Below are 22,633 nucleotides of genomic sequence, written 5' to 3' on the forward strand. Positions count from 1 at the left end.
CCTGACACCACCATGGCAACTAGACCATGACACTAAGTGCCATGTCCAGTCTTTTCTTAAACACCTCCAGAGATGGTGACTTCACCACCTCCCTGGGCAGCCCATTCCAATGGCTAATGACCCTTGCTGAGAAGAAATGCATCCTAATGTCCAACCTGAACCTCCCCTGGCGAAGCTTGAGGCTGTGTCCTCTTGTCCTGTCGCTAGTTGCCCGGGAGAAGAGGCCAACATAAACTGTGACATCTCCATTCAGCAGGTTATGGGACGTGATAGCAAATATCTGACCATTTTCAGTATCTGGGTCTACGGGACAGTGATCAACAGGCAGGTGAAAACTTCCTGAAATCAACAGGCTAATACAGATTTTTAGCAGGATTTCAGAAGGAGAGCTGAATCTCTATTCATCATCTCTTTTTTCACCAAGCAGGAGTTAAAGGTAACACTTGTATTATTTCGAGGAAGTCTAAACATTTCCTGGACACACTGAGCGGTGACTAGGCAAAGGGGAACCCCTAAATTTCTTTGACCTACAGGCAGAGAGGGTTTGGTTTTTTTTTAGCCACCCAAGGAGCTGATGCAAGATGCCTGAATCATGCCAGTCCACTATTACTCTGCTATGCAAAGCACTGCTACATGCCTACATGCTCACAGGGGCATTGGCCGGGGCCGCCTGGGTATGTCAAGCCTTCTGTACTCCGGCGAGGAGAGGAAACAGCTGCTTTCACTCACCCTTTAACCCGCCGTGTGTGGGGACACAGGGCAGGGGAAGCAAGCAGAGGCTGTCAGGCTTTTCTGGGCAGAAAGTGCTGTCGTGGGACAGCAAACAAAGGCAGGACATTGGGAGTGGCATTGACACTGGCTATGATACAGTCTATGTTATAGACATACTCTAAAAGAGTATCCTTGTCTGAGTGACAAAGAGGCCTCTGAGAGGGCATCTTGTGGACTGATCCTGGCTGAAAAAGCTGCAGACTAATGTGGAGACCCACCCAGAGAGGCTGGTTGTGACACAGATCCTCAGATCAGCCTCCTAGAAGACCCTCAAAGTGGAAATCATCACATATTTCCTTGAAAAGTGAACACCAAGCCACGTTACAAAAGTTATTTGGTGCATGATCCTTTCACGAAAAGCTCTTTTACTCTGCATTTGAGAGATCACCACGATAAAGCAGGTCTGAAGGTCTTGTTAGCAAGCTGGATACCTCTAGCACCATGAGTTTGTCACCAAGCCGGTCGCCTTAGCGACCAGCAGCAGTCAGCGGAAGCCGTTGTGCTGAGACCCCAGATACACGCGGTGGAAATTTTCCATGCTTTGGAGAATTGTCTCCTGAAGGTTGATGCAGCTAAAGTGGTGTTTTTTGTGAGTCAATCAACATGAAGCCTTTTGCATTGGCTCTGTTGAAAAATCATCAAGAAGGGATGTGCCAAATCCCTTTCTCTCCCACTGGCAACAGGAAAGTCCAAATGGCATCTGCTCATCTCCTTGTATGGGCACTACAGGAACAGTCATCACTGGGAACATGAAGTTTCACCCTTTTTTCCCCAATTTGCAAAGATTTTTCATAGGAGAAAAATTCTTGTGCGTGACTGTCACCACAAAACTTCATATAAGATATTGATGTCATAATCCTCAAGTTTAATCCAAAACTCCTGGAAGTTTACTGTAAATACAGTGATGGGGAAGCGGATACACCTTAGCTGTCACATTGCCAAGAAGAAGGGGAAAACCACTATTAGCAAGTGGAGGATAATTGTTGGGAACTGCCGCAGTTCATGCAAATTTTTTCCAATAGGACGAAGGTCCTTTTGCAAGAAAGGTCTTTTAAAACATGCACTGAGGTTCAGCTCTGAAATAGAAGTTATGCTGTGTTGTCCCAGGGGAAAATGTCCAATATCAGTCTAATTTTCAGTCCCCAGAGGAGGCTTTTTTCTTAGTCCCTCTTCAAATGGAGACCAGGTTTAGGGATGGGACATGCACACCAGCCTTCCACATCCACCTCTCCTGCTATGCCACAAACAGGACACCCCACTGTTTCTCTACGTCTGGGTCCACCCCTGTCATCCTGTCCTTCCAGGAGCTCTCTTCACTGAGATAAAAGTTGTTTTTCTCAAGCAAAACCTGAGTTATCCCGCTGACAACATGAAAGCGAAAATAAGCTGTGTAAAGGTAATGATTAATAAACATAAAACCCCACAAAGATGACCATTTTTCTGGGCTGCTGCCTTTCTTCTAAAATTCAGACTAAAAGCTAGATTGAGAATTTTTCAAAACTAACTAAAGTAAAGATATGTTGAGTCAATGTATGTTTTTACTGTAGAGAAGAGGTTTGCTCGCTGTGATCTCTAACAAGTAGGATTTTTGGCTCCAGTCTGAGCTTAGACCACACACAAATACACATGCATCCCTATCAACAAGTGACAACACATTCAGCACATTAGGAAAGCATTTGACTCAAAAGTTTACAGCCAAATGTGGATTTCAACCAGCAACAGCTCCCCATTGCTGACACCTACAACGGCTGGGGAAGGAAGTTATTAAACGAAAGAAAACGCTCTGGGTTTCCGCATCGTTTTGCCTTCAAACTCCTTATTCAAACTGCTTCAAAGTTAGAGAACATGAACCAATCAATCAAATCAAAAGAGGGTTTGTATGTTTATGGGGCACTATATGATAAGAAATTTGCTACTATGTAATATCAGCACTGTTGAATAAGACCATTGCATTGTCAATCACCCGTGACAAGTGCTGCACAGATTTTCACCCCTCCTGGACTAGATCAGAAGAAAAAGTCTGGCAGCTAAAGTAACTCCATTTACATTCCTATTATCCTCCTTTTCCAGGATTGGAAGCAGGTGAGGAAGAAAGTCACCTTTAAGTGACTTTTACTTTCCAATATCAGCAGCAATATCTGGGTTGTCTCCATCTAACATTGTACGTCTGAAACTGCCTCAGCTCCTCAGGCAGATGCTCTCACAGATCAAACCTATTTTGACTCATTTTCACCCTCTCAGAGAAAAGAAAAAGCTCCCTTCCATCGGTGCTCCTACATGCACCGAGTGTAAATTAAGTTATCCCTCACTGCAAGCATTTGTGGAGCCAAGACTGTTATCCCTGCAGGCCTAGTTGACTACTTACTTAATAATGATGGTTTTTTTAAAATCTTTTCAATTCAGTCCTTCATTCTAAAACTCAAACTTGGAGGCATGGAGATATATGGTGACTCCAAAGCCATAGGGAAAAAACCCAAGATATATAGTAAATTTATTTGCAGACCCAAACTGCTCAGGGTGGAATTCATGGTCAATAATTTTGCAGAACAAGACTGAGCATCTGAAGTCCTGAACTCCCTTTCACAGAGGTTTTGGGGTAGAATGCTCAGGTGTAGTGGTCATACACATCCCAACCTTGTGATTTATCCTGCAGCCTCCATCCTGCAGTTAGCTGGCCTTCTTGCAGATATCGACATCTTCCAGCCATGCTGAAATAGAAGACAATAAATATCAGGTAGCATGACCCAATTTCCTAACAGCTGGCGTAGACAAGCGGTCAGGGCAATGAACACCTGAAGACCTCTCTAATTATGTGATTTGATTCATAAACTACATGTGCAGTGTGTGCTGAAGAAAAAACTTCAGCGCTTCTGAGACATTCATCCATCACCTACCTGTTAATCCAAACAGGACTGTCAGGCTGTAGCAGCTGCACTTCCTTGGTCCTAAATTGCTCAACTTGTGCTAGATTCAAGCAGTGACTTAAAAGGTAGACAATGACTTCTTAGATGCTGAAAACCTGCAGATGGGGAGAGGTCAAATGATCCTACACCTGAGTGCTCTTATCTGTCTGTGGACAGGGTGGCTCAACCTGGCAAAGCCTCAAAACAGCAAGGCAGTTTGGGTGAGTAGAGCATGGAAAAAGCTCATGGGAGATGAAACACCAGTCACACCTACACAGATACTGACTTGCCCCAAGCCTCCATTGTCCAAATTGATCCAAAGCTTCCTGCACCAAACTTCTCAGGGGCTCCAAACTCCCTAGTCTTGGAAGGCCATGGACAGGAACAAGACCACCCAGTCATTTTCAGCCACCAATACTAGCTCTCTTCCGAGAACTGGACACCCTATCTGATCCAGCTCTAGCCCTCTGCCGAGAACTGGATGCCCTAACTGGCCCAGTACTAGCTCTCTTCCGAGAACTAGACACTCCTAACTGGTCCAATACTACCTCTCTTCCGAGAACTAGACACTCCTAACTGGTCCAATACTACCTCTCTTCCGAGAACTAGACACTCCTAACTGGTCCAATACTACCTCTCTTCCGAGAACTGAACACCCTAACTGGTCAGACTGGAAAGCAGCATGGTTCCCAGCCTCCCAGTCATCACCATGACAGCTTTCCCAAAACCACAGGCTCTGGTCACTTGGATTCCCAGTGCCTCCCTCTCCCAAGGGCAGGTAACTGGGCAGGTTTATACCAAAACCCTGGCTGCTTTGGCCATGAGTCCCTCAGAAATGACATCTTTTCCTGAAATATTTTGTGTGTCAGATTAACATCACGCCTCCTTTCTCCATTAAGATTTCTTTGGTTGACTTGCATCATGGATGCCTGCCTTCTTTCTTCAACAGGAGTCTTCAAAATTTTTCTAATTTTTCCTCCAGCCTTTTTTCCCTTGAAAGTGGACATACTGTTTCTGAAGATACCCCTATATTCCATATTTATATGCCATATTAAAGGAATTGTTTCCACAACTGCCTTGTGCTGAATGAGAACCAAAATCAGAGGAGGAAGCTGCATGACCTGCAATAGGAAATCTGTGTTGAATAGCTCTGAAGAGTCCAAAAAAGCAGCTTGTAACAGCCCAGCTTGTATTTCTGACTGATAAGAAAGAAGATAAACCTGGGCAGGATGTGGTTTCTCTTCATCTCCTCTCAGAATACATAAACTTTGTAAAACGAAACCCAGAACTCTTACACTAAGGAAAACATCCAAAAGCCCCGAGAAATCTAAGGGAAACTCCAAGGAAAGAAACAAAAAAATTAACTATTTTCTTAATGAGACATTTGATTAGCAAGTTGTGTGCAACACTGCCACCGTATCTGTCCCTGACTACGTCTGACTCAGAGGCACTTAACTTTCTGAGAGGATTAATAGAGAAGTCTGCTTCAGTATCCATCACTTATTTTAATAACAACAACAGTGCAATAACCCCACAGATGCTCAAATGCTCTTTGGCTGGTATTATCTCAAATTTGTCATGGGAAAGGAGCAAACCAATGTGAACCCTAACCTCGTTTACTACCTGTTACCTCTCCTCATTCAATTCAGAGCAGGGTTAAGCTTCTCATCTGTATATATTTAACATGTAGTATGAATGCAAACATGATAAATAATCTAATTTAACTAAGGTAAAAAATATTTTGTAATGATGGATGATTTTACATTTTATACCTACAAGCATAACTTCAACCCAGTAGAGCCAAACTGTGCATCACAACCAAAAGGCAACATTAAAACCAAAATTTGCAGCCTGGTCAGTGCCGTATCTGGTTGGAGGGGACCTTATTCTCCTCTTCCCGGGATTTTAGAGTTCTCTGGAAACAAATAATTATAAAAATAGGTACAAATGATTTCATGTGTCTCATTCAACTTCAGAGTGCTAATAGAAATGTAGCAGGGAGGAGAATTACATGTTATACTAATTGTACTTTCAGGTGATCTAGAAATAGGACTGACTATGATCAGGAAGATGGACAAAAGATCAAACGCTTCTAGAAAGTTTCCATTACACTCAATGGTTTTAGGATCAGCCTGTTACAAAAAAGAAAGGGGCCTTTGAAAGAAAGTTGGGTTTTTTTTACGAAATCACCTTTTTCTACCATATTGCTGGCATTTTCTGTTTCCTGAAAGTGATTTTGCCAATTAAAATAAGGGGCAAAATGATGGAGGAAAAAGGAGAAGAGAGAAGACAGACACTGAAATAGATGTAAGGAACACTTGAAATTTCCCATTATTTTACATACTTGGAAAAGTATTTTTAAAAAATCATCCCCTGCCACAATTCCACCTTAAATAAGTCCAGTAAGTCTGATAATAACTTAAAATAAATAAATCAACTTCTGCTCCTGGAAAAATCCGAGGTCAAGCTATCATTTGCCATTTTACGGTATCCTGACAACATTAACCTTTATGCATAAGAGTTCAGGGAGAAAAAAGGGAAATTTATCAAAATATGCAGCATCCAGAAGGAGGAAACTATTTGTCAGCGCTCATCAAATTAAGCATTAGTCTTAATAACATACACAGAAAAGGACATTTGGGAGCTGAAATTTTACTATTTCAAACTAATATGCTTCAAGTTTCTGTCTCAGAGTCACTGGGTTTGGAGGATTGTGCCCCCCACCCCCCTAATCTGAAGGTAGAAGATACGGAGTTTGCTTTGGTTTCCATTTAAAGCAAGTATTTAAATATAATTATAGACCAAAACCACCTTGTGACAAATCAAACTGATTTTGGTAGATCAGAAACAGATTTTTTTTTTTTATTTTGTGTAGCTACTAAGACACAGAAATACAACTCACCCACTTTAAGAAAGCACAAATAGCAAAGCTTCAACAAGGTGCCTCAATGTTGTCCAGATCAGGGCTGTGGAAACCAGGTGTTTTGCTTGGATAGGTCCAGAAGCATTGGGGGTCTAGGAACACGGATCATCTTGCAGGGTTTATAATGCTTGAGAGCCTGTCCAAACCTGTTAAAAAATACAATCACTATATAAATACAAGCTTTAACAACCTCACAAAGTTCAGATTTACCAAAGAGGGCTAACTAGAACACTTTCTTTCTCAACTACCAGGGGAACATGTGACTTGCAGATTCACACAAGGCACACCATGCATCGCTGTTAGCCAGTGAGGTTAGGGACGGACCTTCCCTCACTCCCACAGCCCCATCAAAAATAACGTAGCTGAGACTTCATTTTTTTTCCTGTAAAGACTCATCACGTTTTTATTCCCAGCCCATAGCTGCGGTCTCCGCCTACAGCGCAAATCAGTGGGAGGGGGATACATCAGAGGTGATGCCACATGCCAGGAACACTGTGCCATAGGATGGGATGGAGCTGGTGGCATAAGCTGCATCTAGGACTTCCCAGGCTCCCTACAGAGCTCCACAGGAGCATCCTCCCAAAGTGATGGAGGGCTACTCTCCTCCAGCCACTGGGCTGCATATGGCAGGAGGGGGAGAAAAGATGCTGTCAGAGCAGCAGGAAATAATTAGAGATGAACTTTGTCATGCATCAGAGGTCTGATGGCTCTCTGAGTCCGTGCCCCCAGCGTCAGCCTCAGGCCTCTCGGCCCTACAGGCAAGTATGAAGGGAAGGGCTGTGTCTTTTGGCAAATGTCATGTGGCCAGGCAGGAGGAGGGCAGTGGCTCATCAAGGACCCTTTGTGTTAGCTCTATTAAGATTTAGTTAAGCTATATTTTCTGTGTCATTATATTCAGGTGCGTATGGTATATTACATTTAATGTGTGTAATATGAAAGCAAGCTTCTCTGATATTTTATCTGCACTAGAAACTATTATACACAGAGTAACTTTGGTTTGCTCTGTGCCTCAAACAGTATTTTTTTCTGAGAGAACATTAATTAAGAAGCAATTTAAATGGTAGGGAATGAAGGCAGTTAATTTAACCCACCACAAAGTCAGCCTGCAACCCACAAAAGAGGAAGAGCTCTAACAGCGAAATGTTAAGCTTTACCATGCCTGACTCCAGTGTTTCAGCCCACATGTGAAATGAGAAAAGTTTGTGCCTCCGTTTCTCAGATGCATGGCCAGCTTCTCCCTGGATGACAGATTCAGCATGCACTTTTCCTACTGCCCCTCTCTTCTTTCTTCCCCCAATTTCAAACAGAAACATGTCAAACCATCTGCTTTCCTAAATGTCTCCTGAGCAGTGAGGCAAAAAGCACATGCTTTCCACCGGTCTTGAATTAAAATCATTGAGCTTCTCGCCAGAAGCAGCCCCACAGGCAGTGAGATGGATTTCTGCGTGGAGAAAGATGCGAAGTTCAAGCCCTAGGACAAAACAGACAGTTTTGTTCCAGTAAACCAAGTTTAGTTATTACAGGCAGCCTTAAATTGTAAGAAAAGTGCAGGTCTGTAACCACAGTTTTAAGAGGGTCTCTTTGCAAAGAACTCAAAGCAGCTCTCTGGCAGGCAGAAGTGGCTGCAGTGCTCAGTGCGCACCAGAAGATACCCAAACATGTAGAAGAAATGCACTGTTAGTAAACACCGTTGGGTGGGATTCAGCTCATCTAACTTTATCAGTGCAAAAGTTAAACAATTTGGTCAGCCAGGCTCCATCTATGGTCAATAGATAAGAGATGGATGTGTTCAGAGGATGAGTCATCCCACTCAGAGACAGATGTTCAAGATGTGTGGTACGAGCCTCGTTTAGACAAGACTTTCTTTCAGATGGCTATATTTAGACTAAATTAATTCTATCCAATCATTATCTCACCCCAAACCTGTGAAGTCTTGCCCTTCTTACATGAAGACTGCAGGAGATTTGCTCATATTCAGATGTCAGCATTTCATCATCACTGAATAATCTGTCCAAAATCCAGTCTTAATTCCATTCATGCCACATGCCGTTTACCATTGGTGAGTTAGTCATCCTGAAGATTTCTGAGGCAAATACCAAATTCCCCTTTTCTACACCAGCATGCACCAAACTGAACTTGATTTCCAGGAATATTGACTATCTTAATGACTCTAGATTAAGATCTTTAGGAAACATATAATTTGTTCAATTCTGCAATTAGCACACATGGTAAAAACACTAATAATCACCAGCTGGATCACCCAGGACCCACCATTGCTTTCACCTCATTTAAAAAAACTGCTGGAGAAGCAGGCTATTTTCAAGACCAAGGCTAGGTGAATATTTTCATCTAGATTCCTGGCCCAGTCAACAGTGATAAGGGTTCAGCATTCACCTCACTACCTCGGTAAACAAAATATATTCTTATTGAACTCAACTGTATCATGAAAATGGTTCATTTCAGTGAACTGCCCTCAAAGCAAACCCCGCACAAGGAGCCTCATGGCTTTGAAGCTCCATGACCGAGCACACAACTCACCCTCTTCAAAATGAGAAAAAGAAGAGGAACAACTTGGGGGGAAGGAGGAAGTTTTATTGTTTTCCAGTCTGTATTTGATTAATAATAATGTCTTTTTCAAAGGGCTCAAGGTTTCCATGAAAGAGAATGGCTGAGTTTTAACCCCATCTCATGGACGCTTTGACGTGCAAGTGGATGAGGTGCTCCAGCCTAGGCAGGCACTCCTCCTGCAGCAAGTTGCTTGAGGGGATGTGAGGTTTCACCTTTGCTTCATTATAAAATCAAGTTTCTTTAGTGCAATTGATTTAATACAGAACTGAGAAAACACCAGAGCTTATTGTTTATTTTAACCGCTGACTACTTTATAGGAGGCCTCCCAGGAGATGAAAGCAAGTCTTCAGTGAGAAGAAGCGACAGAGGATTTCTTTTTTTCTTTCTTTCTGTTCCTTTGGGAGCCTCTGCCAAGCTGCACGATTACAGTAAGAAATGCTGCTGAGAAAAGCAGGGGCTGTTGAGCAGAGGCTCCCTGCACGCTGACACAGAAGGAGGGTGTTTTTTCCCCCATTAAAAGCTGATTCTCGGCAGTGGGGTTATGTACTGCAGTGCCACGAGCAGAAAACCAGAATTAAAACTTCCTGACATGGCTTACACCTATCCCTTCCCCCCGCCCCCAAAGCTATCCAGCAGTATTTTTGGATTTGTGGACACCTGTGCCACTAGGGAGCAGCTTCACCCTGCCCCAGTTAAAAGTTGAGTCCAGGTCATGACACCAAGTACACTGAGAACCAGAGCTGCCTATCGACTCCATGATGGATCACACTGAAGGGAAAGCGCACGGCTGCTCCCACCCATCCCCGGGGTGCAGTCAGGGCGAATGCACGATATCACACAAAGATCAGACCCATTTCGGTAAGTTATCACCTCTGTTTAGCACAGCAGCCTTTGTAAGGTCTGCTGAGTCAGGCACCTGGTGCGCGCAGCCAGCATCTGGCTGGTGGTGATGACTGCGATTTCTCATCTGAGCACGTAGGAGAATCTGGCTGGGAACTGGGAGATTGTTTCAGAGAACAGACGGCAAAATCTGATTTTATTTTTGCTCAGAGCAATTAAGAAAATGGGTTAATTGTATAAAATTAATTACTAGTGCTTGAATTATTAAAATCCATGTTGGGAGTATCAATACAGCTATGACACATATTGTATTTCACATCCTTTCATTGCTTCCCTCGTGGTGGGGGGGAGGAAATTAAGTATGGTACAAATGGCCAAAAAAGAAACTATGTAGTGCCAGAAAAATTTAGCTCTGGAACTGTTTTTGAGGGAAATCATCTGAGGAAAACTTATCTTGGGTCAGCTTTGACAATAAGAATAAGCAGTAACAGGAAGGTGCTGCACTGCTGAAACTCAGGGTTACTCCGACTTTCCCAGCCCTGTTGTTTGTTTGCTCAAGTTACAACCCTGTCAAACCCAAAGCACACTCGTGTCGATGCATCCATCTGTACCTCTTCAGAGTATGTTTTTTCCTTCTCCCTTTCACTCCATCTTTCCACGGCCTTGAGCTCCAAGCAACATGCTGTTTATTCTGACTTTCGCCCACCCCCGTTCCTTTTTAATTTTTTTTCCCCTTGAAAGAATGCATTCAGGCTGAGAAACAGACTTTCTCGGATCAGTTTTATGGAGTTCAGCCTCTCTGCCGAGGGCTGGATGTTGCCAGCTTAAGAGGAATTTTCTCCTCCTCATTTTCCCATCAGCTGGTGCATGACTAACTCAATGACCGAAACACTCACTGACAGAGGAATCAAGGGGAGAACCCCTATTTTATCATCTCCCTCATTAAAACAAACAAACAAACACGCGCATCGGTGAGCTGTAGGTTAAAACTGGTCTGACCCAGTTTGCTTCCCCCGTGAGACTGGTGCTGTTGCAGTCATAGGGTTTCTGCACAGACAGCAGTGCACGTACGATATGCCTGCCTGCTCCGCCTTCCCGCAACCACACCGTACCCCCTCCCTGGGCACGGAGGCTCTTGCATTGCCCATACGAGCAATGAATTAAGGAAACCCCACGTTTCCCCTACAGCACATGTTGCTGCGCGCTAAGGAATGGGTTTTCCATAGCACCCTCCCCATCACCAGGATCGAATAAACGTACCCCCCCCTCTCTAAAATCACATGCCATGCCAGAGCTTCTCAGGGGTCTCTGGGCATCTTGCAGTTTAAGCAATAAAACTTTACAATCAGGTGGCCACAGCGAGAAAAAACGAGATTAAAAAGGGCAAAGGGATGACAGCTTTCTTAGGTAAATGTCCCCTTAAGGAAACAGTTTTCAGTTAAGCTAAAGCAGCTCAGATCTGTAAAGCTCACACAAGCATCCAAATATGTACTTATTCCCCCAACACAGATGTTAAACCCAGGCTGGGGGCTCTGACGTTCACTGCCTCTTCTGTTCTCACAGAGGCTCCTTACAGCAGATCTAAGGGGGAGGGAAGGGAGGTTTTTCTTCATGTCAAAACACAAAAGGTTTTTTATTTGTTTGTTTGTTTTTTTTTTTTTTAACTACCTTAGTATGAATTTACTTACATCACATGTTTTGTGGCAAGGACAGGCTGCTTGGAAAAGTGGTGAACTGAGTAGGCTCCCATCCTCGTAGATGACCACCACGCACAGTAAGAGCACTCATCCTGTTCTCTTGCAGTGAATGTAAAAGCAAGCACCCATTTTTCAGCAGTTAACATAGAAACATGTCCAGCAGAAGCAGCAGGTTCATTTCACTGTAAACAGAAATCACGCTATGCATCAATACATGCTTAGTTTTGAGGCCCTGAATGAGCAGGGACAGCAGAACTTGCCTGATCAAGTGGAGGCTGAAAAACACCTCTTTGGACATATGAGAAGTCTGGTGGATCTCATCTCACCTGCTATGAGAGATTTAGGAAGAGCTGGTGAATGGCAAGCTCTTCCCTACTTCTGGATCTATCTCCCAAGCTACCAAAATTACCAGCATCATCAGTCCCAACTCTACAAATCACTTAATTGCTGGAACAGTACTAATGCCTGCAGTTGATTATGGTCCACCAACCGGTGATAATTTCACACTACAGCCTCTTACATACTTCAAATATACTGACTATGAATGCTCCTGGCAAAGAAACGTATCCCCTCCTTCTGGACACAACCACAGACATGAAGAACTCCCATGATTTAGTTCAAGTGTTTAAAAAAGTCATTGTACACCCTAATCTAAAAAAAATGGGAACAGCATTCAGAAGCCAGGGGTTTTTATTCTGTTGCAACCATAATCTTAGGGAAATTTCCTGTCAGAGGTCCTGTGGTTGATAATAAACCATTTTCTGATGAGAGGCAAGCACAGATGAAATACAAAAACCAGCACAGAACCCAAACCAGATAGACTGCCAAAATTTTATGCATGGAGGAGAGCAAGAAGCTGGCAAGAGCTACCCTCGATGGAAATGAGGAACCAGATGCGTAAGGAAAGGGAATGGCGCTTATTTCCTAAGTGACGCTCAGCTCCAAGGCGGCTAGACATGGTCCCTCCCGCTGCCCCAAGCCATGATCAACTTGATCCAAATAATTTGACAGATGCTGGTCCAACCTATTCTTAAAAACCTCAGTGGTGGAGATACCACACCCTTAGACCCATGCTTTGCTTTCATCAGAGAAAGGCAGTGGAGTTTCCTACTGGAAATTAAACCCACAACTTCTTGCTCTATTGCCTGTGGCCAGGAAGAAACAGCTCATTCCCCTAATCCCTGCAAGAGACTTTTTCAGACTAGAGGACGTCCTTCTTTCCTCCGGATGCCTGTCCTCCATAAAACACAACTTAAAACTAAGTTTACATAACAAAGTCCATAAAATATAGCCTAGAAAAGCACAACTATAGTTACAGGATTCAGGATCACCTATATGAATTGAAAAAATTATTGGCTCAAAAAACTTTAAAAGCAGGGTGTAAACTAATCTATTTTTCTATTTTTCTTTGGTGATCAAATTTCTCCAGACATTGCTCATTCTTGCCAACATCCTCTTCACTTTGACTGAGGCAGACCTCCTTAGGATCACTCAACCAAAACATCCTGAGGACCCCAAACACAAAGGGCCCTATCCACCAGCCAACACCTAACACAGCACCAGAAGTCAGCCAAGAAGACAACTTTGGGAGACAACTCAGGAAATCAGCCAGCAGTGGCAAGGAAAGGGTCTGACAGTGCCACCAGAGCAAAGGACATACCCCTCCACAACAGGGCTTCATAATCCTTTTGTCTTCTCCAATCCTTACCCCTAGAAACACAGGAATTTTCAGATCTCAACTAACTGGCACACCTAGGATCAAACTCAAACCAGGACTGAAGCTCCAGGGCTGAGCTTAAATGGAGCCCTGGGGCCACAGGCAGGGGTGGGGGAGGCCCCAGCTGAGGCCACCCAGCACCCCAACACACATCAACTGTGAACATATTTATTAGCTGTTAAATTCAGCTTTTACAGGTATTTCCATCCTTCTCAGTATCTGGGTTTTATTAACTTAAATATCCTGTGTTACTTATCATAACACCCTATAAAATCTTTCTTTTCCTGAAAGCTTTTGCTGCACCCACAAATATACTTTTAATTTTATTTGGCCTGTCTATTAAAATTCATCAGTGTTAATGCTTAAATCATAAAATAACAGCCACAGATGAAGAGTTGCGCTTAAGTTGAAACGAAGCTTTCAGGAAAAGTGTTTCCAGTTAAGAAATGTTTAAAAAAAAGAGCACCGGGAACAGCAAACTTAATAATATGCTTTGCTGCATTATTATTTACTGTGCTTTAGTCTCACAGGCAGTTTTACTGGCTGACTCGTCTTCAAAGTCTGAGCTAGTCTGAACTCACCCTGCGCTTCTAATGGGCTCATAAACCTTCAAGCCAGCAGGTTCATATTCCATAAAAATCAAACTGCCTTTGAAGCACTATAGGAGCAATGTCTTCTTCTTTATCCTTCACCTGCTTGCGTCCCAGACTGTCAGCATCCATCCTGATCATCCCATTTGAATGGGTACTTAAAAAACTTATTTTGGTAAATGAAGGTCTGCAGCTCCAGCGAGAACCACAATAAATCACGCGTATGCCGTGCCTTTACTTGGAGGAAATGCTCCAAAGCGGTGATCGAGGCCGTTCTCCACAACTATTTAGGTGTGTAGTGACACCAATGGAAACATCGATGCTGGTGGTCTGGGGGAGACCCTTAACGAGAAGGAGACATTGGTGGGCCTCAGTGGGATGTTTCTGAACACAGCCTCAGAGCCAGGTCAGGTTGCTGTAAGCATTCCTGGTCAAGCTTTTATCATCTCCATGGATGGAGGTTGCACGACCTCCAATACTAAACTATTTTCTCTGTGAAAAACTTTTTCCTTATGCCGAGCTTTCCCCTGTTGCAGTGTGTGCCCGTTGCCCCTTGCCATCACGCTGTACAGCCCCAAGGACAGCAAGGAGTTTCTCCACATGCCCTCTTTGACATGGCCCTCTGCACCCCCTGTGAGTGGCTGGCACCCCTACCTGAGATGCCATCTGCTCCCTGACGGACGAGGGCTCCAGCTACAGTGAAGATCTGGGAGTGAAATGAATGGGCCAAGAGGAATGTGCTGAGCTGTGCTGTAAGAGGCACTGGCAGCTATTACCATGCCAAGACAAAGAAGGAATATTTTCCAGATTTTTTTGTCTGTGTGTCATCTTTCTCTCCCAGACAGCCAGGGCATTTTCCTACTCTTCTGCACCATCTGTGAGGTTGGTGTCTCCAGTCACAGTCTGCTACACAGCTTACTCTGGCCATGTCCTCCTCTGCCCTTTACACGTTTTTTTGCCTTTCCTGGGCTATCTCTGGCTTTTACCCAGGAAATCCCTCTGAAGCATCAAGAAATTGCAGGTCCACACATGGACCTGCTAAAAATTGCAGGTCCACACATGTGGCATCACACATGTGGCATCAAGCTAAAAATTGCAGGTCCACACATGTGGCATCCCTGTAAGACACAACCACACAAGGAAGGCTCCAGACTTACTCAAGAGGTCTGTCTCCCATCTGATTCCAGCTTTTGGTTTATATCACTGACAAGTTTTTAATGTATCTTATTTTATGCACCCTGCAGAGTGAACAGGTCTGGGGAGACTGAATTTGCAGTAAAGGAGAGTCCAGACCAGTTGCCTACATCCAACTGGACACCAGCAACAGGAATAGTATTGGTACAGAGCCTAAATATAGTCTTAAAACCTATATTTTTGTTACAAATCACCTGGTGTTGTAAAGGCATGCTTAAAGCCTGCTTTAAAAGAAGTTTTACTGAAATATGAAATGAAATTGTCTTTAGCAGAAAAGGTGGCTGCATCCTACATCTGGAAACAAGCAGTGGAACAGCTAATACTTCCCATGGGTATTGGGGCACCCTTGGTACAGCTCAATCCTCTTGCAACTATTTGTAACTCTTGACGTGGTCCATCCAATGTGTACGTTTTATTCAGAGCTGTGTAGATGAGGCTGAATGTGTGTGTCTGACTGAATCATTTGTTTAATACTGCGTTTATTGAGGTAGTCTCACACGAGCTAAACAGTGCCACAGGTGTGAGAGGGATTTTCTGGAAACCAATGATTCAGCTGGAGTTCACGCATATGTATGGAAATGCAACTTGCGGCCAGTTTCTCAACTTTTACTAACAAAGCTCAAACAGGCACAAAATAAAATGATGCTTCCAAAGACCTTGCTAAAAAAATACGCTGTCCACTGGGTGCTCAGTGCAGTACCTGCCCAACAGTGGTTGGGCTTGAATCCACTGAACAGCTATGTCTGTCTGCTTCAAAGATCCATCTCAAGCAAAAAAAAAGACACCAGCAGAAAAATAAAATATCTTTTGAGCATATAAAGAAATAAATATTTTGCTTATTCTTTCACTATTTCAGCAGCTATTTTTTCCCTCTCGTTTTTAAAATCAAACACAATAAACCCCTTGAAACTCAGGTTTTGTTTAGCTTGATGAAATAGCTAAGGAAATAAATTCATCATTAAAGTTGCAAGGCAGGGCTGGGCAGAATACTTATCTTTAAATATTTAAAGACTTATTTAGATAAACACTTGAATTACTTCCAAAAGGGATTAAAATTATGCTTCATAAGGAAAACCAGAGGGAGCAAGCTGGAATATCAAATTATTCTTTAGCAATTTACTAAATATTTTACTTTTCGTTACTTCAGCATTAGATTCACCTAAATTCAAGTCAAATATCATGATGACTCTGGAAATCAGGCAGGAAAATAAACAGGATGCTAGCAAAATACAGGTAGCTAGCTGTGTGCAGAAGGACTGGGGGCCAAGATGCTGGCCAAAAAGAAAAAAAGGTCTTGTGAAGACAGCATGATCCAACGTTTGGTCTAGATAGGCTACAGAAAGGAAAGGGAAAATATTACCTGCAATTAAATCTACATGTAAATGGGTTGATGTCAGTCATAAATCTAAACCAACACTCTATGCTGAAAGGCACGCAAAAGAGAGCAAGCTCAGAGAGCAGGCACAGAGTCTGGATTGCCCCCAGTGAAATAGCTGCTAGATGAGCAGTAAAGCTGGCTGATGTCTTGTGGAAGTAATACGAAGTTTTGACATTCTTCGCGAACGTGCCTGCACGTGTAGGTGTGCGTGTCCAGCTCTGTTTGCTTGTATGCAGGGGTAGCTGCCACTCAAAAAGGCAACGCACCCGCAACTGTGGGCACCTCCCAGTTGAGGTGGTCCACTGGGTTGTTGGGAGGGTGCTCTTGCTTTTGACTGGGAGTAGGGATATGAACCTCCATCTCTCCTCTTTTATGTGCCAAAGGAATCAAATGCACCTGCCACTTGCTGGCAATTGCGTGTTATTGAAAAATAATTTTTTTTTTTCCATTCCTACACGAACTTGCCACGTCCTCCAGCCTGGAGGGTCCATCAGGAGATACACTGTCTTCTCCCTGCCCACGCACGTGTTTCCTCTCAGAATCATAGAATCATAGAATTGTTAAGGTTGGAAAAGACCTAAAAGATCAAGTCCAACCGTCAACCCAATGCCACCATGCCCGCTAAACCATGTCCTGAAGTGCCACATCTAGATGTTTTTTGAACATCTCCAGGGATGGTGACTCCACCACCTCCCTGGGCTGCCTGTTCCAATGCCTGATGACTCTTTCAGCAAAGAAATTCTTCCTAAGATCCAGCCTGAACCTCTCCTGGTGTAACTTGAGGCCATTTCCCATCATGCCTGAGCTGCTTGCAGAGAAAGATGGTGCACATCTGGGGAGCAGGGCTGGAGCTCACCTGCCCTGCAGGGAGCATGCAGAGTCATGGTCCCACCATGCTATGATTGCAGGGTTTGTCCCACTTCTGAGGCAATTCCTGAGGAGGCTGCAAAGGACATGTTTAGGAGAACTGAGCATCATTGGAAAAAAATCCCCCAATTTTTTTTTTCTCCAGAGGCGATGTGCTGCCTGCTTAGCTGCAGTTCACAAACAGCTGCTTGCAAATGTGTGGACAAATACCCAGGCAAAAGAGAGAGAAAGAGGAACTTCTCCAGATTGCTTGAGTATAGAACAGTGCTTATGAAAAAGGTGAATTTCTTGAACAATGAAAAAGCTTCCTATGCCTAAGTTCTGAGAAGTGGTTATGCAGAAACCCTTTCTTAGAAGGATTTCCAGAGCAGTACTGCATTCTGGAGAAGCTAGGGTGGAGTTCAGGGGTATGTGAAGGTTTTGAGGTGCTACAACATCCTCCCAAAGACCGCAAAAGCAAGGATTGTTTTCCTGGCCTTAGCGCTGTTCTGCAGTGTAAACCCCCAAAAATCCCTCCCTCTTCATTCCTCGGCTTCCAAGTTGTAACACGGAGTGACACTGGACTCCCTTGTCAGCACGTGGGGACCTACGCACCGGTGTCACTCCAGTTCCACCACATGAAGCTGGATGGAAATAGCTCTTGCATTTTCTGTAGGCCATGATGACGCTACATCATTCAGAAGATTTTAGCGGTGAGACAAAATTCAAAAAATCAGTTTTCCACACAAAAAGTCCTTCAGAGCCATTTGCCTTGTGTTGTGGACCATTCAAACACATGAACAAAGGGAAGCCCAATACGTATTCCACAGTCAAAGCTGTTTTGGAAGACCTTCATTCAGTTTTGTGTTTTTCCCTCAAAATCCTCCATCTGAAGGGCAGCTGATCTGCAGCGGCTTTATTCTGCTTTGCCAGCCGCTCTCCCAGAGGGAACAGTGCAGGATATTGCTCTGATTAAATCCATTCCACTTGCTATGAGACTGGAGATTATAACTGAAAGTATAACTTTCAGGTGTACTTTCAGCCTTCTGGCTAGTTACTTAACAGATTTATTTAACTTAAGTCTATTTTTAACCATAGCTCTACTTGACCTGTGTCCAGTTGTGGGCCCTGCACTTCAAGGAAGATGTTGAGTTGTTGGAGCGAGTCCAGAGGAGGGCGACCAAGCTGGTGAAGGGTCTGGAGGGTCTGACCTATGAGGAACAGCTGAGGGAGCTGGGGTTGTTTAGCCTGGAGAAGAGGAGGCTCAGAGGTGACCTTATTGCAGTCTACAACTACCTGAAGGGAGGTTGTAGCGGAGTGGGAGTCGGCCTCTTCTCCCAGGCATCTAGCGATAGGACAAGAGGACACAGCCTCAGGCTTTGCCAGGGCAGGTTCAGGTTGGACATGAGGAAGCATTTCTTCTCAGAAACGGTCATTAGGCATTGGAAGGGGCTGCCCAGGGAGGTGGTGGAGTCACCATCTCTGGAGGTGTTTAAGAAAAGCCTGGACATGGCACTTAGTGCCATGGTCTAGATGACAGGGTGGTATCAGGGCAATGGTTGGACTCGATGATCCCAGAGGTCTCTTCCAACCTGATTCATTCTGTGATTCTGTGACTTTGTGACCTCACTGGTGATGTTACTATGTCATGGTGAAAACAGGGATTTGCACTGAGACACTCTCTTGATGTGAGAATAGCAAAGGTCGGCTAAGAAATACGTCCGTGTGACACCACACTGAGTTGTGAGGCTGAGCAAAAGCTACAACAGAGCAAACAGTAGTCACCTGGTCCATGGAAAATTGCTTTTGTAACAGGACAAACTGAAGGCAAGACCTGGATGGGACGGAGAGGTCAGGTGGTACTTAGCACAAAGCCGGTACGGGCAAAGGTAACTGCACACTTACTGGGCTACGAGAGCTCACAGGAGCAGAAAGGCCCTTGCAGGAAAATCCCAATTAAAAATTCCCTCACCGACTCATTACCCAATGCTGTATTTAAAGGCTGAAGGGAAAAGGGGCTGGGGCTGTTCCCATTGGGCTCCGTCTGCAATCAACAGAGCTCCTAGAAATTTCCGTTTCCGAGAAAATACGTCGTTTTGCTCATTCCAATTCAGAATAACAAAGAGACCCAGTAAATACAGGCATTATGTGGTTCATCGTGTTTGGGGTTTAATATTTTATTTTTACCTTAATGATGCACGCTGAGTAGTGTGTGATGTACTAGATCAGCCGAAGACACAAAGCGAAACTCTTCAGACAGCAAAGATGCTCCGGTCTGTGCTATTGGCTGCCTTCCCTTGTAAAAGCTAATTAGATGAAAAAGGAGAGTATTAATTGAAACACATGATCATAGTAATGAGAATAATAAAATTTCATTGCTGCCACTGACACGTCATACAGAAAATAAAAAATATGAAGGTGAAGAATGAATAAGTCAAACTCCACCTTTTCAGTCTTACATGACAGTTATCTAGAACTATCTTTTTCTTTGCAAATATTTTTCCCAGAGGAAAAATGCAAAAAATTTGCAATTCACAAAAAAAAAAAAGGAAAAATTAATCAAGGCAGCTTTTAACAAATCAATTATTTAGAATCATAGAATCACAGACTGGTTTGGGTTGGAAGGGACCTCAAAGACCATCTAGTTCCAACCCCCCTGACACAGGCAGGGACACCTTCCACCAGACCAGGTTGCTCCAAGCCCCGTCCAATCTGGCCTTGAACACTGCCAGGGAGGGGGCAGCCACAGCTTCTCTGGGCAACCTGGGCCAGGGTCTCACCACCCTCACAGCAAAGAATTTCTTCCCAATATCTCATCTAAATCTCCCCTCTTTCAGTTTAAAACCGCTCCCCCTTGTCCTGTCACTCCATGCCCTTGTCAAAAGTCCCTCTCCAGATTTCCTGTAGCCCCTTCAGGTACTGGAAGGTGCTAGAAGGTCTCCCTGGAGCCTTCTCTTCTCCAGGCTGAACAGCCCCAACTCTCTCAGCCTGTCTCCAGAGCAGAGGTGCTCCAGCCCTCTGATCATCTCCATGGCCTCCTCTGGACTCGCTCCAACAGCTCCGTGTCCTCCTTCTGTTGGTGCCCCCAGAGCTGGACGCAGCACTGCAGGGGGGGTCTCACGAGAGCGGAACAGAGGGGCAGAATCCCCTCCCTCACCCTGCTGGCCACGCTGCTGGGGATGCAGCCCAGGGTACGGTTGGCTTTCTGGGCTGCATATTTCAGTAATGACTTCTTGGCTGGGGTTCGAGGTGGGGTTTTTAGCATCCCTAGCATTGCCCTGCTGGCAGTTGCACCCTGACACTTTGCTGTGGCTACTCACGCCGCTGCCGACACACTCCAGCCCTCACTGGTCAGCATCGTGGGCAGCGAGCCTGGCCAGCAGGACAGCGCTGGTGGGGCGCAGGGAAGAGGCAAGCTCCGGACCACCCCGATCCCAGGCATCTCCGTTCCCACGCATCCATCCCCTGCCGTGGCCTCTCTCCCTCCGCTGACCACGTTCCCTGCCTGGGACACAAGCCCTGCCAGAAAGCTGCGGGAGGGCAGGGTTAGCATCAGAGGCTATAATTAAACTTCAGAGCTCCATGACACCGCTCTCCAAACATGTCCTACAAGAACGTCGCTGCGGGTCCTCCAGCGCGGAGCGGCCAGAGACGGATATTTCCGACGGCGCCTCGGAGCACGATGGGGTTGCGTGACCGAGAGCCCCGCTGACGTACATGGCCCTTCAGCAAACCCCTGCCATTACAGGCTGCCGAGACTGTGAAGTCAGCGCAACGCTGCGGGGGTTTTCCTTCATTTATTTACTGTTGGGTGGATGTTGGTTTTTTTTGCAAATGGAGAGTGTGAGTCTGTTGGGGAACAAGGAGTACAGTTTGCAAGCACAGAGCAAGGGAAGACGGGCAACCCAGTTTAGCCCAGGACATGCCTCAAAACGGTTTGCAGAGATGTGTGAGGCCGCTCACACTTGTAATTATATTTCTTGCGTTTACGTTCAGGTTCCTTGTGGCGCTCTGGTTTTTTTATGCGTCTTGGACAAGACGTGCAGGTGGATGCAGCTCTTTGTATGTGCAGCACAAGAAAAAGGCTAGACTTCAGGGCATATAAATAGACACCAGAGCTGGGTTTTGGTGTTTCTGATACTCAACTGAAATACTAGGAGGGGAAAAAAGGCATCTGTCATCATGTGCTGGTGGACAACAAGTTATCCATGGGACAGCAATGTGCCCTTGTGGCCAAGAAGGCCAATGGTATCCTGGGGTGCATTAAGAAGAGTGTGTCCAGCAGATCGAGGGAGGTCCTCCTCCCCCTCTACTCTACCCTGGTGAGACCTCACCTGGAGTATTGCGTTCAGTTCTGGGCTCCCCACTTCAAGAGGGACAGAGATCTACTGGAGAGAGTCCAATGGAGGGCTACGAGGATGATTAAGGGACTGGAACACCTGCCTTATGAGGAAAGGTTGAGAGACCTGGGGCTTTTTAGTCTGGAGAAGACTGAGAGGGGATCTGATTAATGTGTATAAATATATGAGGGCTGGGTGTCAAGAGGAAATGGGCAACCTCTTCTCACTTGTGCCCTGCGATAGGACAAGGGGCAATGGATGCAAGCTAGAGCACAGGAAGTTCAACCTCAACATGAGGAAGAACTTCTTTACTGTAAGGGTTACAGAGCACTGGAACAGGCTCCCCAGAGAGGTTGTGGAGTCTCCTTCTCTGGAGACTTTCAAGACCCATCTGGATGCGTTCCTGTGTGACCTGCCCTAGATTGGTCCTGCTCTGGCAGGGGGGTTGGACTCGATGATCTCCAGAGGTCCCTTCCAACCCCTCACATTCTATGATTCTATGATTCTATGTTTCATTCATAAATGTCTCTTTTCTGGAGAGGGATGGCAGAGGAGTGAAACAGGTTCATGAAAACCAGCACACATATATCACTTTCTTCCACATATCAAAGAAATTTTATGCATTGCCCTATTTGGGGTTTCGAGGTGGGGTTTTTAGCATCCCTAGCATTGCTAGTGCTTCTCCAAGCTCACACAGTTCTTCCTGGTCAACCTGAATCAACCAGGAAATCTTGTTGAAAAATGCCCATCCCCTGAAAGGTCTCAGCGCGTCCCACGCTACACTGGACAAACACCATCCCACCCTGGTACTTCTCACACTATCCCCCTTCACAGCCCCAGAAACAAGGAGAAGCCTGTGAAAATGC

Source organism: Nyctibius grandis, chromosome 21, assembly GCF_013368605.1.
Source record: "Nyctibius grandis isolate bNycGra1 chromosome 21, bNycGra1.pri, whole genome shotgun sequence".
NCBI lineage: Eukaryota > Metazoa > Chordata > Aves > Nyctibiiformes > Nyctibiidae > Nyctibius > Nyctibius grandis.